Genomic DNA, 13,639 nt, shown 5'->3' with positions numbered 1-13,639 from the left:
ATGGTCAATTTTTAAAAATGTCTTTGTTGTTGAGAAAATCGTTTAAAATGAAAACGCTCTAATCTATAGATTCTTTCATCTTCTAAAGAAGTTAAGAAGATAAAATGAGTCAGAAATGAGACCTACATAAAGTTAAGTAATTAGTCCTCAGACTGGAGCAGCAAGATTTAGAGGCTTGGAAACTTCATTATTTCCAGGTGTGATATTTCTTTTAATTTGATTTGCTACTTACTTTTACATCTGAAATGTAAAATAAGTTACAAAAATGAAATGCTCTAAAGTAACATTTATGCAATTCAGCTGTATTTTGTATTTAATTTAAAGTAAACTCAGCTGACACAATTTTCAGTTGTGCAGTTGAGGGAAGTCGATGCAAAGATAACTCTGATCGCCAGCTCTAGTCCTGGGCCAACAGAGGGCCAAACAGGACTGCTTCAACTTCCAACCGCAAGAATGGGTACAGACCATTCTGCCAGCCCAGGATTCCTCCATGCCAAAGAGAATTCTCAGCTACCCTTTAGTTTGTCTCTATAGCAGAGTCAATGTGCTGCTTTGATGGAGCAAAGTGACTTGATCAGGGTCCAGGATCTGACCTTACGACTTTCTGTAGCATATTTCTCTTGTCTTCATGAATGAACATAATATACCTCATGAAAGTTTACAGTGCAGCCTTGAGCTGAACCAAACTGTTGGGGAAAGTTTGGGTACCTCTGAACATAAGTTTCCTGCCTCCTTTGATCAAGGGATTGACAGTGTGGATTACTATGGAAGCCTAGAACAAACAAACATGAAGGAGGCTCTCTATCCTGCCTTTGATCCCTCTTGCAATTATTCCCACATTTTACTCCTAATAAACAAATATCACTATCTTTTCTTCCCATGTTTCAGAGTAGCAGCCGTGTTAGTCTGTATTCGCAAAAAGAAAAGGAGTACTTGTGGCACCTTAGAGACTAACAAATTTATTAGAGCATAAGCTTTCGTGAGCTACAGCTCACTTCATCGGATGCATTTGGTGGAAAAAGCAGAGGAGAGATTTATATACACACACACACACAGAGAACATGAAACAATGGGTTTATCATACACACTGTAAGGAGATTATGCATCCGATGAAGTGAGCTGTAGCTCACGAAAGCTTATGCTCTAATAAATTTGTTAGTCTCTAAGGTGCCACAAGTACTCCTTTTCTCACTGTAAGGAGAGCGATCACTTAAGATAAGCCATCACCAGCAGCAGGGGGGGGAAAGGAGGAAAACCTTTCATGGTGACAAGCAAGGTAGGCTAATTCCAGCAGTTAACAAGAATATCAGAGGAACAGTGGGGGGTGGGGTGGGAGGGAGAAATACCATGGGGAAATAGTTTTACTTTGTGTAATGACTCATCCATTCCCAGTCTCTATTCAAGCCTAAGTTAATTGTATCCAGTTTGCAAATTAATTCCAATTCAGCAGTCTCTCGTTGGAGTCTGTTTTTGAAGCTTTTTTGTTGAAGTATAGCCACTCTTAGGTCTGTGATCGAGTGACCAGAGAGATTGAAGTGTTCTCCAACTGGTTTTTGAATGTTATAATTCTTGACGTCTGATTTGTGTCCATTCATTCTTTTACGTAGAGACTGTCCATTTTGGCCAATGTACATGGCAGAGGGGCATTGCTGGCACATGATGGCATATATCACATTGGTAGATGCGCAGGTGAACGAGCCTCTGATAGTGTGGCTGATGTGATTAGGCCCTATGATGGTATCCCCTGAATAGATATGTGGACAGAGTTGGCAACGGGCTTTGTTGCAAGGATAGGTTCCTGGGTTAGTGGTTCTGTTGTGTGGTGTGTGGTTGCTGGTGAGTATTTGCTTCAGATTGGGGGGCTGTCTGTAAGCAAGGACTGGTCTGTCTCCCAAGATCTGAGAGAGCGATGGCTCGTCCTTCAGGATAGGTTGTAGATCCTTGATGATGCGTTGGAGGGGTTTTAGTTGGGGGCTGAAGGTGATGGCTAGTGGCATTGTGTTGTTTTCTTTGTTGGGCCTGTCCTGTAGTAGGTGACTTCTGGGTACTCTTCTGGCTCTGTCAATCTGTTTCTTCACTTCAGCAGGTGGGTACTGTAGTTGTAGGAATGCATGATAGAGATCTTGTAGGTGTTTGTCTCTGTCTGAGGGGTTGGAGCAAATGCGGTTATATCGTAGCGCTTGGCTGTAGACAATGGATCGAGTGGTATGATCTGGATGAAAGCTAGAGGCATGTAGGTAGGAATAGCGGTCAGTAGGTTTCCGATATAGGGTGGTGTTTATGTGACCATCGCTTATTAGCACCGTAGTGTCCAGGAAGTGGATCTCTTGTGTGGACTGGTCCAGGCTGAGGTTGATGGTGGGATGGAAATTGTTGAAATCATGGTGGAATTCCTCAAGAGCTTCTTTTCCATGGGTCCAGATGATGAAGATGTCATCAATGTAGCGCAAGTAGAGTAGGGGCATTAGGGAACGAGAGCTGAGGAAGCGTTGTTCTAAGTCAGCCATAAAAATGTTGGCATACTGTGGGGCCATGCGGGTACCATCGTCTACAGCCAAGCGCTACGATATAACCGCATTTGCTCCAACCCCTCAGACAGAGACAAACACCTACAAGATCTCTATCATGCATTCCTACAACTACAGTACCCACCTGCTGAAGTGAAGAAACAGATTGACAGAGCCAGAAGAGTACCCAGAAGTCACCTACTACAGGACAGGCCCAACAAAGAAAACAACAGAACGCCACTAGCCATCACCTTCAGCCCCCAACTAAAACCCCTCCAACGCATCATCAAGGATCTACAACCTATCCTGAAGGACGAGCCATCGCTCTCTCAGATCTTGGGAGACAGACCAGTCCTTGCTTACAGACAGCCCCCCAATCTGAAGCAAATACTCACCAGCAACCACACACCACACAACAGAACCACTAATCCAGGAACCTATCCTTGCAACAAAGCCCGTTGCCAACTCTGTCCACATATCTATTCAGGGGATACCATCATAGGGCCTAATCACATCAGCCACACTATCAGAGGCTCGTTCACCTGCGCATCTACCAATGTGATATATGCCATCATGTGCCAGCAATGCCCCTCTGCCATGTACATTGGCCAAACTGGACAGTCTCTACGTAAAAGAATGAATGGACACAAATCAGACGTCAAGAATTATAACATTCAAAAACCAGTTGGCGAACACTTCAATCTCTCTGGTCACTCGATCACAGACCTAAGAGTGGCTATACTTCAACAAAAAAGCTTCAAAAACAGACTCCAACGAGAGACTGCTGAATTGGAATTAATTTGCAAACTGGATACAATTAACTTAGGCTTGAATAGAGACTGGGAATGGATGAGTCATTACACAAAGTAAAACTATTTCCCCATGGTATTTCTCCCTCCCACCCCACCCCCCACTGTTCCTCTGATATTCTTGTTAACTGCTGGAATTAGCCTACCTTGCTTGTCACCATGAAAGGTTTTCCTCCTTTCCCCCCCCTGCTGCTGGTGATGGCTTATCTTAAGTGATCGCTCTCCTTACAGTGTGTATGATAAACCCATTGTTTCATGTTCTCTGTGTGTGTGTGTGTATATAAATCTCTCCTCTGCTTTTTCCACCAAATGCATCCGATGAAGTGAGCTGTAGCTCACGAAAGCTTATGCTCTAATAAATTTGTTAGTCTCTAAGGTGCCACAAGTACTCCTTTTCTTTTTTCTTCCCATGGTATGTCTTAATTTCCCCCTTCTGCTAAACGTTCAGCTGCTCAGATATTTCAATGAGCAGTGTAAAAACCGAAATCTTGGGTAACCTAAACCTAAATCTTGGACAGATGTTCCCACTGTCGCATTTACTCAAGATGGCTGGGTGACAGCTGTGAATCAATTACTTTTTTTCATATGTGGCCTGATCCAAAGACCATTTGAAGTCAATGAGCATCGTTCTATTCATTTGAATGAGCGTTGGTCAGTCTCAATGTTTACTTGTAGCTTTTTTGCAAGGACACTAATAATCTACAAGAATATTAATCAAAATCAGGGGAATTTCTCTGGGGATTCTTTATTTCACATACTACTTTGCGCTGCTCTCATATCTTAATATCTGGTAATATTTGCAAGACATAATTATGGTAATCTAAAAAGGTATTTTACACTGCACAGTAAGTTAACATTAACATTAAAAACTTAACTGGGTGAACTGGAAAGCTTATAAAAACCTGGCAAGATCTGCAGTTTTCTTATACCTCCATGGAAAAAAAAAAAAAAGAAAGTTGTGCCCAGCATTAAATTTAATACCCTGCTCTTCTGAAAGGACTGGATTTACAATGGGGTTTGTGTGCATAATTTTGAAGAATGCAGCTAAGAAAATATCTGAAAGCATATGAACATACCAATGCTATATTTGTAATGGTTTCCCGTTTAAAATACCAACTTTACACTGCAATATAGGTAAACATGACACTTTTAACATCGCTGGGTATTGCCAAATAGCTAAGCTTTTAAATGGCTAATATTAGTTTGTGAAGTTAATACTCCGTTAAGGGGAATGGAAGCAATTCACACTTCTGTTGGAGCTATATTATTTCAATCTAGGTGCAGAGTACTGCAGACAAGACAGCAGTGCATTGATGTATATGATGAGGGTTATCTTCACAAGGAGAAGAGTTACAAATGTTTCTTTTGAAAAGAAATACATTTATAGGAAATTAAGTTTGGCAGAACCTAAAATCTGGAGAAATAACCTCAGTTTCCAGAATACTGACACTTCTATTGTCCCTGCTCATATGCTTGCCTATACTGTGGGAGAGTCCCTGGATAAAACCTACAATTTCTCTCCCCTCATTAATTATATCGATATTTTATACCATTTTTTGTACTCATGTCAACATCATCTTTAAAACTTATTTACTGCTTTATAAATAAGTTAAATGGAAATAGAGGGGGAAACGGACCATGTGTTTACTGAGTCTTTAGCACAATATAGCTATAGAAACATAGTTATATCAGTACAAATTCGCAATATAGCTGCACTGAAACAGTGCAAAATAGAGCTTGCACCAATGCAACTTACAACAGAGCTGGATGAAAACTTTTCACTGAATTTTTTTTATGAAAAAAAATGTTTAAACAGGATTTTTTTGTATGGCCATTTCTATTTTTCATTGATATTTTTCAAGTTTGTGTTGAAAAATCAAAAACCCAAGGAAGAAAAATGCACTTTTCAAAAAGTAGGGAAAATTTTTCTTTGAACATTTTTTAAAATAAAGTAGCTCGTTCAACTAGCTTCATTTAGCAGAGCGAGCCCCATTTAGTGCTAGTTCAATATGTCTGTTAGGTGTTTGCATGATGATGTCACACCAGTGCAACCCCAGAGGGTTTGAACCAGTGATTTCCCCTCACCCCCGCTCATAATCTATGTATTTTTTTTTTCTGTAGGTGGGTGAGGGTATGTGTATCCTAAATGAAAATGCTGATCATTGTAAGAGAGATGCAGATGCATTGGGAGAGAGAGAAATGATTTGGGAACATTTTTAGGCTAAATAAATCATTCTCTCTCCCATTGCCCTTACCTCCACATTTTGAATGCTGATCAAATTACAGAGCTACCTGTGTTTTAGCTGGGTGAATATGGTATTTCTGTTCTAGTCCCTCATTACTGTAAATGTTGGAAGCAGAGTTAAGGAAAATGGAGTTATGAAAAAAGGAGCTTGCTTGTACTCATTGTAACATGTTGTTTTTAGTTTTTGTGAAATGCTGACATTTTTCTGTATTTTAATCAGTGCTATCTGGTAAGCAGTTTGCTTCTTAATATTTACATAGTGCTTTGTTTTCACAGCACTAGAAATGTAATCTAATTAAAATTCTCTGCTGTATATATCCCTGTATGTTTAACACAGTTGAGTCTCTTATGCCTTTCGTTTCACTACATGATAGGTCTGAGGCCTTGTCTACACTACTGTGGCAAGTCGACCTAAGTTATGATACTCCAGCTATGTGAATAATGTAGCTGGAGTCGAAGTAGCTTAGGTCAACTTACTATGATGTCTTTACTGTGCTGCATCGATGGCAGTACCTTAAACTTCTCGTTCCGGTGGAGTACCGGAGTCGACTGGAGAGCACTGTGCAGTTGATTTAGCGAGTCTAGTGAAAGACCTGCTAAATCAACCTCCGCCGCATCAATTGCAGCAGTGTCAATCCCCGGTAAGTGTAGACATGGCCTAAGATGAACTGAATAGTCATATTCTGGCATATATTTTTGTATAACATTCCCATTATTTTCAGTTGGACTGTCACTGTGCAGAAATCGTTTTTAGTTTAACAGCCCAACTACTTAAATATGCATGATATGGGATGGAATGTATAGTGTTCATTTCTGATAAGAAATGTGGTAGGAGTTGTCCCACTTTTTGGAGGATTCCTTCCATGCAGCGCTTGGAAGCATGCCTGGCCACAATTCTGTAGTAATTTAATAAATGTCTGATCAATTTGAATGCATCATATTTCACACTCAAGAACAGTAGAAATTACGTCCTACTAATTATAACAAAATAATTATGCACTGTTGCAATGCCATCACTTTCGTTTTTGTCACTGTTTTGGTAACACCCATTTTGATAAACATGCTTAAACAGCTGATGTTTACAATGTTTTCATGAGAGAGAATACAAGCTCACATCCAATTCATACATTTCTCGTGCTCTGTGGAACTGTCATTTTATGTAGGTAAAAATAGTGTATAAATTTAGTTCACGAAGCTCATTTTTAAAAACACTGTGAAGCACCTATTTTACTGGAGACACTAACACTCAGTATAAAACTGGCTCAGAATCAGGTCCCTCGTTATGAAGACAGTTTCGCCAAATGTGAATTCAGATATTTTTTTTCTTTCTATGAGGTATGAATTTCTGTGTATGTGCAAATAAACTATGCAGCAATGTATGATTGTGGAAATAATTGCATCTAATTTATTTTATTGACTATTAAGGAATGCTGCTAATAACCCTAGAATCTGTGATATAAAAAAAGAGAAAGATTTTGGATTTTTTTTCACCAATTTAACTGAGTTACCAGTTCCGTTTAATTCAGTAAAATATCAGATTAAACTAAACTGGTGTAAACACTGTTGAAAAGGGTTTCAGTGTGCTGAACTGTCTAGAGTGGTTCATAAACTTGGATGCTGACCTCAAGACAGACTGTTACAAACCAGGACTCAAACCCCAAATTGGTTGTGTGTTCTATAATTAGATTTCCCCAGCTATCGAGTGTGAAGCATTATAACAGACAGTCCCCTTAGGCACTCTGGTCTATCTTGCCACCCAGGCAAGCCTGCCTTTGTGATAGATGGTCTCTTACACCAAAAATCACAACAATATTCAGGTTACTCCTAGTCCCAAAGGATCAGTCGCTTACACCAGGTCAGTTGCACCTCAGATCACCAGACCACACTTGTAGCCAATCCAGTAATAAACTAACTAAAGATTTATTAACTAAGAAAAGGAAATGAGTTATTTACAAGGTTAAAGAAGGTGAATATATGCACACAAATGAGTTTGACTTAAGTTCTAAAACGTAATTGCAGCTGCTGTAACGTGCAAGGTCTGTATGTCCTTTAGAGCTAACTCAAGCTAAGCAGCTTGCGGGGGGAACCCTGGCTTACGTTTAGAAATATTGTCTTCTCCAAGCAATATAGTGATATAGTTTCTTCTGGTCAGGGATCTTTATTATCTTCCCCCAGAGTTCAAACTTAATGGGACAAGGGTTTGTGCACATCCCCTCTTCATGGTTGTGGGGGAAGCAATCAACAAAGTTTTTTTTGGTCACTGATGTTCCACAACAATTTGTCTGGTGTCCATAGTTCTTTTGTTGGGCAGGAGATGGGCACGTGTTAAACTAGTATTTCACACTTGGTAATGGTTCTCTTCTGACTAGGGATGTTTACAGTTTCATAGCAAACACTTTTATAGTTATAAAGCAAACACTTAAATATCACCTTTTAACATGGTATACAGATATAAGTGGGATTAATGCATGCAGCAATCACAAGCATTTCATAAATTCCAAATACAAAACATATTTATAAACTGAACATCTATTTTAACAGTGCTTACACACAGGTGAACCAGACTAATTTCCAGCTATGCATTTGTCAGTGTTCAGTGAAGCTTAGGGGCCTTGGCATGAGCTGGCACCTGATCTACCAGTATCACACAGTGATTCTAAATTATGGGTTTGTGCCAGTATAATTAAATCAATTTAGTTACTGTTTCAAGCTGTCTAGTAAGTATAAAGTAAGAATGCTGCATTTGGGTAGTATACTTTTATATAAAAAGGTGTTCAGATACTACAGTGATGAGAGCCATATCTGTATCTAGATAAACTAAACCAGAACCATTTCATTTCAAATAACCCTGCTCACCCCTTCCTGCCATCCTCATAAAAACAAGAGTTAAGGGGAATGCAGTTTAGTTGAACCCAGATTTGAACCACCCATGCTCCTGGCTGTTTTCCTGACACCCCCTCCTTACCTTGCTTTCTCTCCCCCCTTTACTTTCAGAAAAGAGGGAGGGATGAAATCCAAGTCCCATTGAAGTCAGCGTGAGGTTTGCCATTGACTTCAGTGTGGCCAGGATTTTGCCTTTAGGCTGCAGCCACAAAATTTTGGTCCAGTTTTGGGTACAGAGTTTGAAAACCTTGTCTCAAAAGTCCAGGTGTATTGAGATTGTGTTCCATAATATCTTTGTTTGGGTCATATAGGTGTTTATATAGATATTAAATATACATATCTATATCAATATGACCCTTTTAAAAGAAAAAGGGGTTGGTTGCCAAATTGCCACAGATCAAATTTATTTTAGTCTTTCTACTTCTGTAGGAGAAATACTTATGTAATATCTAATTAAAGATTCAAAATCAGATTAGCAAACCAACTGGACAGAGTGTTAAACTATTCTGAGTAAGACAGATCACGTACAACTTTTTTTTGAATTAGGCTTTGATTTTAATTCAATACTTAAACTGAAATTGTAGTTCTGCAGTTCGAGTTAAAGCTGAAGGAGCTTTAATTGTAGCTTGCAACCTTTTTTTTTTCTTGACTGAAAGGCTTAATAAAGGGTGTATTTTCTTCATTTATTTTCTGTTCTTATTCAAGCAACACCACCAATGGCAGAAAATTTCAAGTATTAGGTTGTCTAATCTCTAGATTAGTATTTTTTCCAGGAATTGAAATGAATGGGGGGGTTTCAAATTTAAAGGGGTTGAGGGACAGTGGATAACACTGTGACGGCAAAGATGGGGTGAATGGCACCATAGTAAAAACTGAAAAATGTTTCACAACTATTTTATTAGATTTAAAATGTCACACAAATTAAAGTTGGCTACTCAAGCCTTCTATGAAGCACTACATCTACATCCTTCTTGGTTTCTTGTAATTTTGCACAATTCTGTTAATGAACGTCTTGAACGCAGTGTGTTCATCACTGGTGGCTTCTCATGAGCAGAAGGTGACTTCTTTCAGAACACAAACTTCTATTCAATAATGAAAAAGAACACTCAACTGTAGCTGTTGTGACTGGGAGTAGCAAGAGATGAATTCCTACTTCTTTCATCTCAGGAAACATAACACAAAGATTGGGTCGAGCCACTAGTAATGATGATAAAAAGAAGTTGAAGTCAAATCTTCATTCATTCGTCATATGACATTCCACTTTGTGTTTAAATTCTCTATTATGTCCTAATCACATGGTAGTCCCATTACTGGTAATGCCTCACTCCACTCAGCTGTTAGTGTATTATAAAACAGGCATCTGTAAAAGCTACGTAGAGGTTTAGTAGAATCCAGAAGTCATTGTTGTAGATTTGTAAGAATCAAGTCTATGCACTTTTTCAGCTGGCTTAATAAATACTTCTTGTCCTTTCACTTAAGGATCCAACATAAGTGCCTTCATTGGTCAACTTCTGCACTGAAGTCCTTTCTTCTTTCAGTGCATTTTCAATGGCTATCTTTCTGATCAACGTTTCTATTGCTGATCAAAGATCTACTACTGATGTAGCAGATGCCTGGAGAACATTGTTTAATAACCTAAAAAACAGTAGACAAAAAAGAGAGAGAATGGCAATTGTCGTCTTTGAACATAGTAACAAAAGTAGTCCACGAGCCTCACTACTTAGATCCATCCCATCTTGGTAGACACTTTCCAAAGCCAGTCATAATGGTTGCAGTAATTTTAAGACATCAGCCAAGGATCACTCGTGAGAAAGACCGCGGGTATTCCCAGGATGGACTAATTTGAACTTCAGTCCCAGAGCATCTTCTATTTTTTTTCCCAAGACATTCAGTCTTTTCAGACTCTTGCTGAAAAATAGAGTATAACAAAGACATTACATTTGTGGCTTTTTAAAATGCCTTTTGAAGATTCCGCAGATCGTATTAGTGCTAGTTGAGTAGATCATAGAATCGTAGGACTGGAATGGACCTTGAGAAGTCTTCTAGTACAGTCCCCTGCATTCAAGGAAGAACTAAGTATTATCTAGACCATCCCTGACAGTTGATTGTCTAACCTGCTTTTAAAAACCTCCAGTGACGGAGATACCACAACCTCCCTAGGCAATTTATTCCAGTGCTTAACTGCTCTGACAGGAAGTTTTTCCTAATGTTCAGCCTAAATTTCCCTTGCTAAAATTTAATCCCATTGCTTCTTGTCCGAGCGTCAGAGGTTAACGAGAACAATTTTTCTCCCTCTTCCTTGGAACAGCCTTTTCGTACTTGAAAACTGTTATCATGTCCCATTTTCCCTCCCCCCGCAGTCTTCTCCAGACTAAACAAATCCAATTCTTTCAATCTTTCTTCATAGGTCATGTTTTCTAGACTTAAATCATTGTTGTTGCTCTCCTCTGGACATTCAGTTTGTCCACATCTTTCCTGAAATGTGGCACCCAGAACTGGATACAATACTCCAGACTCTTAATCATCGCGGAGTACAGCGGAAGAATTACTTCTTGTGTCTTGCTTACAATACAATGCTAATACATCCCAGAATGATGTTTGCTTTTTTTGCAACAGCATTACATGGTTGACTCATATTTAGCTTGTGATCCACTATGACCCCCAGATCCCTTTCTGCAATACTCTTTCCTAGGCAATCATTTCCCATTTTGTATGTGTGCAATTGGTTGATCTTTCCTAAATGGAGAACTTTTGCATTTGTCCTTACTGAATGTCATCCTATTTACTTCAGACCATTTCTCCAGATCATTTTGAATTGTAATCCTGTCCTCCAAAGCCGTTCAACCCCTCCCAGCTTTATAAGTGTACTTTTGATGCCATTATCTAAATCATTGATCGAGAAATTGAACAAAACTGGACCCAGGACCAATCCCTGCAGGACTTTACTTAATATACCTTTCCAGCTTGACTTTGAACCACTGATAACTACTCTCTAGGACTAGGAACAGTTTTCCAACCAGTTATGCACCCACCTTTAGAGTAGCTTCACCTAGGTTGTATTTCCCTAGTTCTTTATGAGAAGGTCATGCAAGACCATATCTAAAGCCTTACTAAAGTCAAGATATACCACATCTATCACTTCCTCTCTATCCACAAGGCTTATTACCCTGTCAAAGAAAGCTATTCGGTTGGTTTGACACGATTTGTTCTTGACAAATCCATGTTGACTGTCACTTTTATGATCTTTTAGGTGTTTGCAAATTGATTGCTTTATTATTTGCTCCATTATCTTTACGGGTACTTAAGATGGTCTCTGCAGTGTGTATAAGAGATTTGCTTCTCTCTGAGCAAAGCTTGTATGATGCTGTATGAAATATGGGGGACACTTTATGATATTGTTGATACCTATATTATAAAATAGCAAAGAATCTGACCAGATATGCCGGGTGAGGTATCTGCGACCATGTTATAATTTGCCATGTTTGATTATCTTGTTTATATGTTTGTATCACCTTTGTATTATGAGTTATATATGTATGGTATATCTGTATTTCCAGACTTGTGCTGTGTTTCTGTGTGACATGCCCAGACAGATTGGCATCAGCATGGCCTAGCCTGTTCAATGGCCCATCAAGGGTGGTCAGTTGTACAATGAACCCATTGAAAGGCCAGGGACTACACCTTATGACTCAGCAATGCATGCAGAGGCATGCCTATGGACAGAACTCTAAGGTTTTATTATGCCATGTGCTGTAAAGCTTGTGTTTGGGACACAGGAAGTATAAGCCACATGGCAAAAGGAATGTGAAGGGCAGCTGCATCATCTCCCATTCCTGCTTCTTGCTTCTGGAGAAACTTTTCTACAAACTGAAGTTCTGAACAAAGGACTGAATGACCCATCCAAGCAGTGTTCAAGAGAGACTTTGAAGCCAGCAAACTCGCCAATATTGCTATGAACCTGATGTATGGACTCTGAAGTTTCTTTATGTAACTGATTATTTTACCATTTGACAGCTCTCTTCTTGTTCTTTCTTTTTTCTTTATAATAAACCTTTAGTTTTAGACACTAAAGGATTGGCTGGCAGCCTGGTATTTTGGGTAAGATCCAAACTAATATTGACCTGGTAACATGGCTTCCCTTTCAGAAGAACATTTTGTGTAGTGAGTAGAGTTTTTAAATAACTTCCCACAGTACTGGACCTGTGTGTTGATTGGGAGCCAGAGAATGAGAATGCAATAAAGGAGGCTGTGTGATTTCTTTTTTTCAGCTTCTTGATAACCAATGTGGAGACTCAGTAGCACAGTTTGTGACTGGTTAGTGAGTTTAACTTCCGTGGTAACCATCAGTTTAGAGAGTGTCTTCTCTCCTTTTTGCAGCCTTCCCTGACTCTGGCATTTTCAGTGAGGGCCGACCCAGGCACCTCGGGTCACAGCTTGTACTCCACCATGTGTTCCATAGAAGTTTGCAGCGCCATCAAATGCACAAGCAGCCATCTGTTTGGGTACAATTTACAAGCATTTAACTCTTCTAAGATGTGTCTTCTATAACCCAAACATCTAGAAATGCATCTACTGGCCTACCACTGACATCAAGATAACATACGTAAGACTACGTGATGCCCATTTGCATTGGTGCTTTTATCAGTTATATATGCAAACTTTTGGAACGTGGTGAATGGTTTTTTGAATTTTTTAAATGATCTTAACTTTTCCAACTGCTGAGTGTTTAACTGTTTATACCACATGCTTCTAACCAATCAGTTGAGTTTCTTGTAGAAAGATGGTGAGCTTTTGCCAATCCTGTTTGGAACCAGTGTCCAACTTCAGGGTTAACAAGTGTCAATGCACTTAACATTTGTAGTGTGTAGTGTAGTTTGTAGTGTGTGGTGTCTTTTGCTTAAATAGAAAGTATGATGCAACAGCCATGTTACTTTGCATAAACTGTGTTGTGTCTCCAGCATTCTTAACATGCTCATAAAGTACTTCTAAAATTGGCTTTGACAGTGACTAGCTTATAAGGCTTTCTATATGTTGATATAGTCTAGAGACTTGGTGTTTTGCATCCCTTTCACGTAGTTTGTCAGAATGGACTTTGCTGATTGGTCTGGCAAACCACGTTCCTCCTAGTTAACAATTGTAGCCGTGGGAAACTTTCCTTCTTTGTAAGCTGTTTTTTTTGCGAGAAGTGCACCAGT

The sequence above is a fragment of the Dermochelys coriacea genome, chromosome 6 (assembly GCF_009764565.3).
Source record: "Dermochelys coriacea isolate rDerCor1 chromosome 6, rDerCor1.pri.v4, whole genome shotgun sequence".
NCBI classification, from domain to species: Eukaryota; Metazoa; Chordata; order Testudines; family Dermochelyidae; genus Dermochelys; species Dermochelys coriacea.
Note: the sequence above shows the minus strand (reverse complement) of the source record.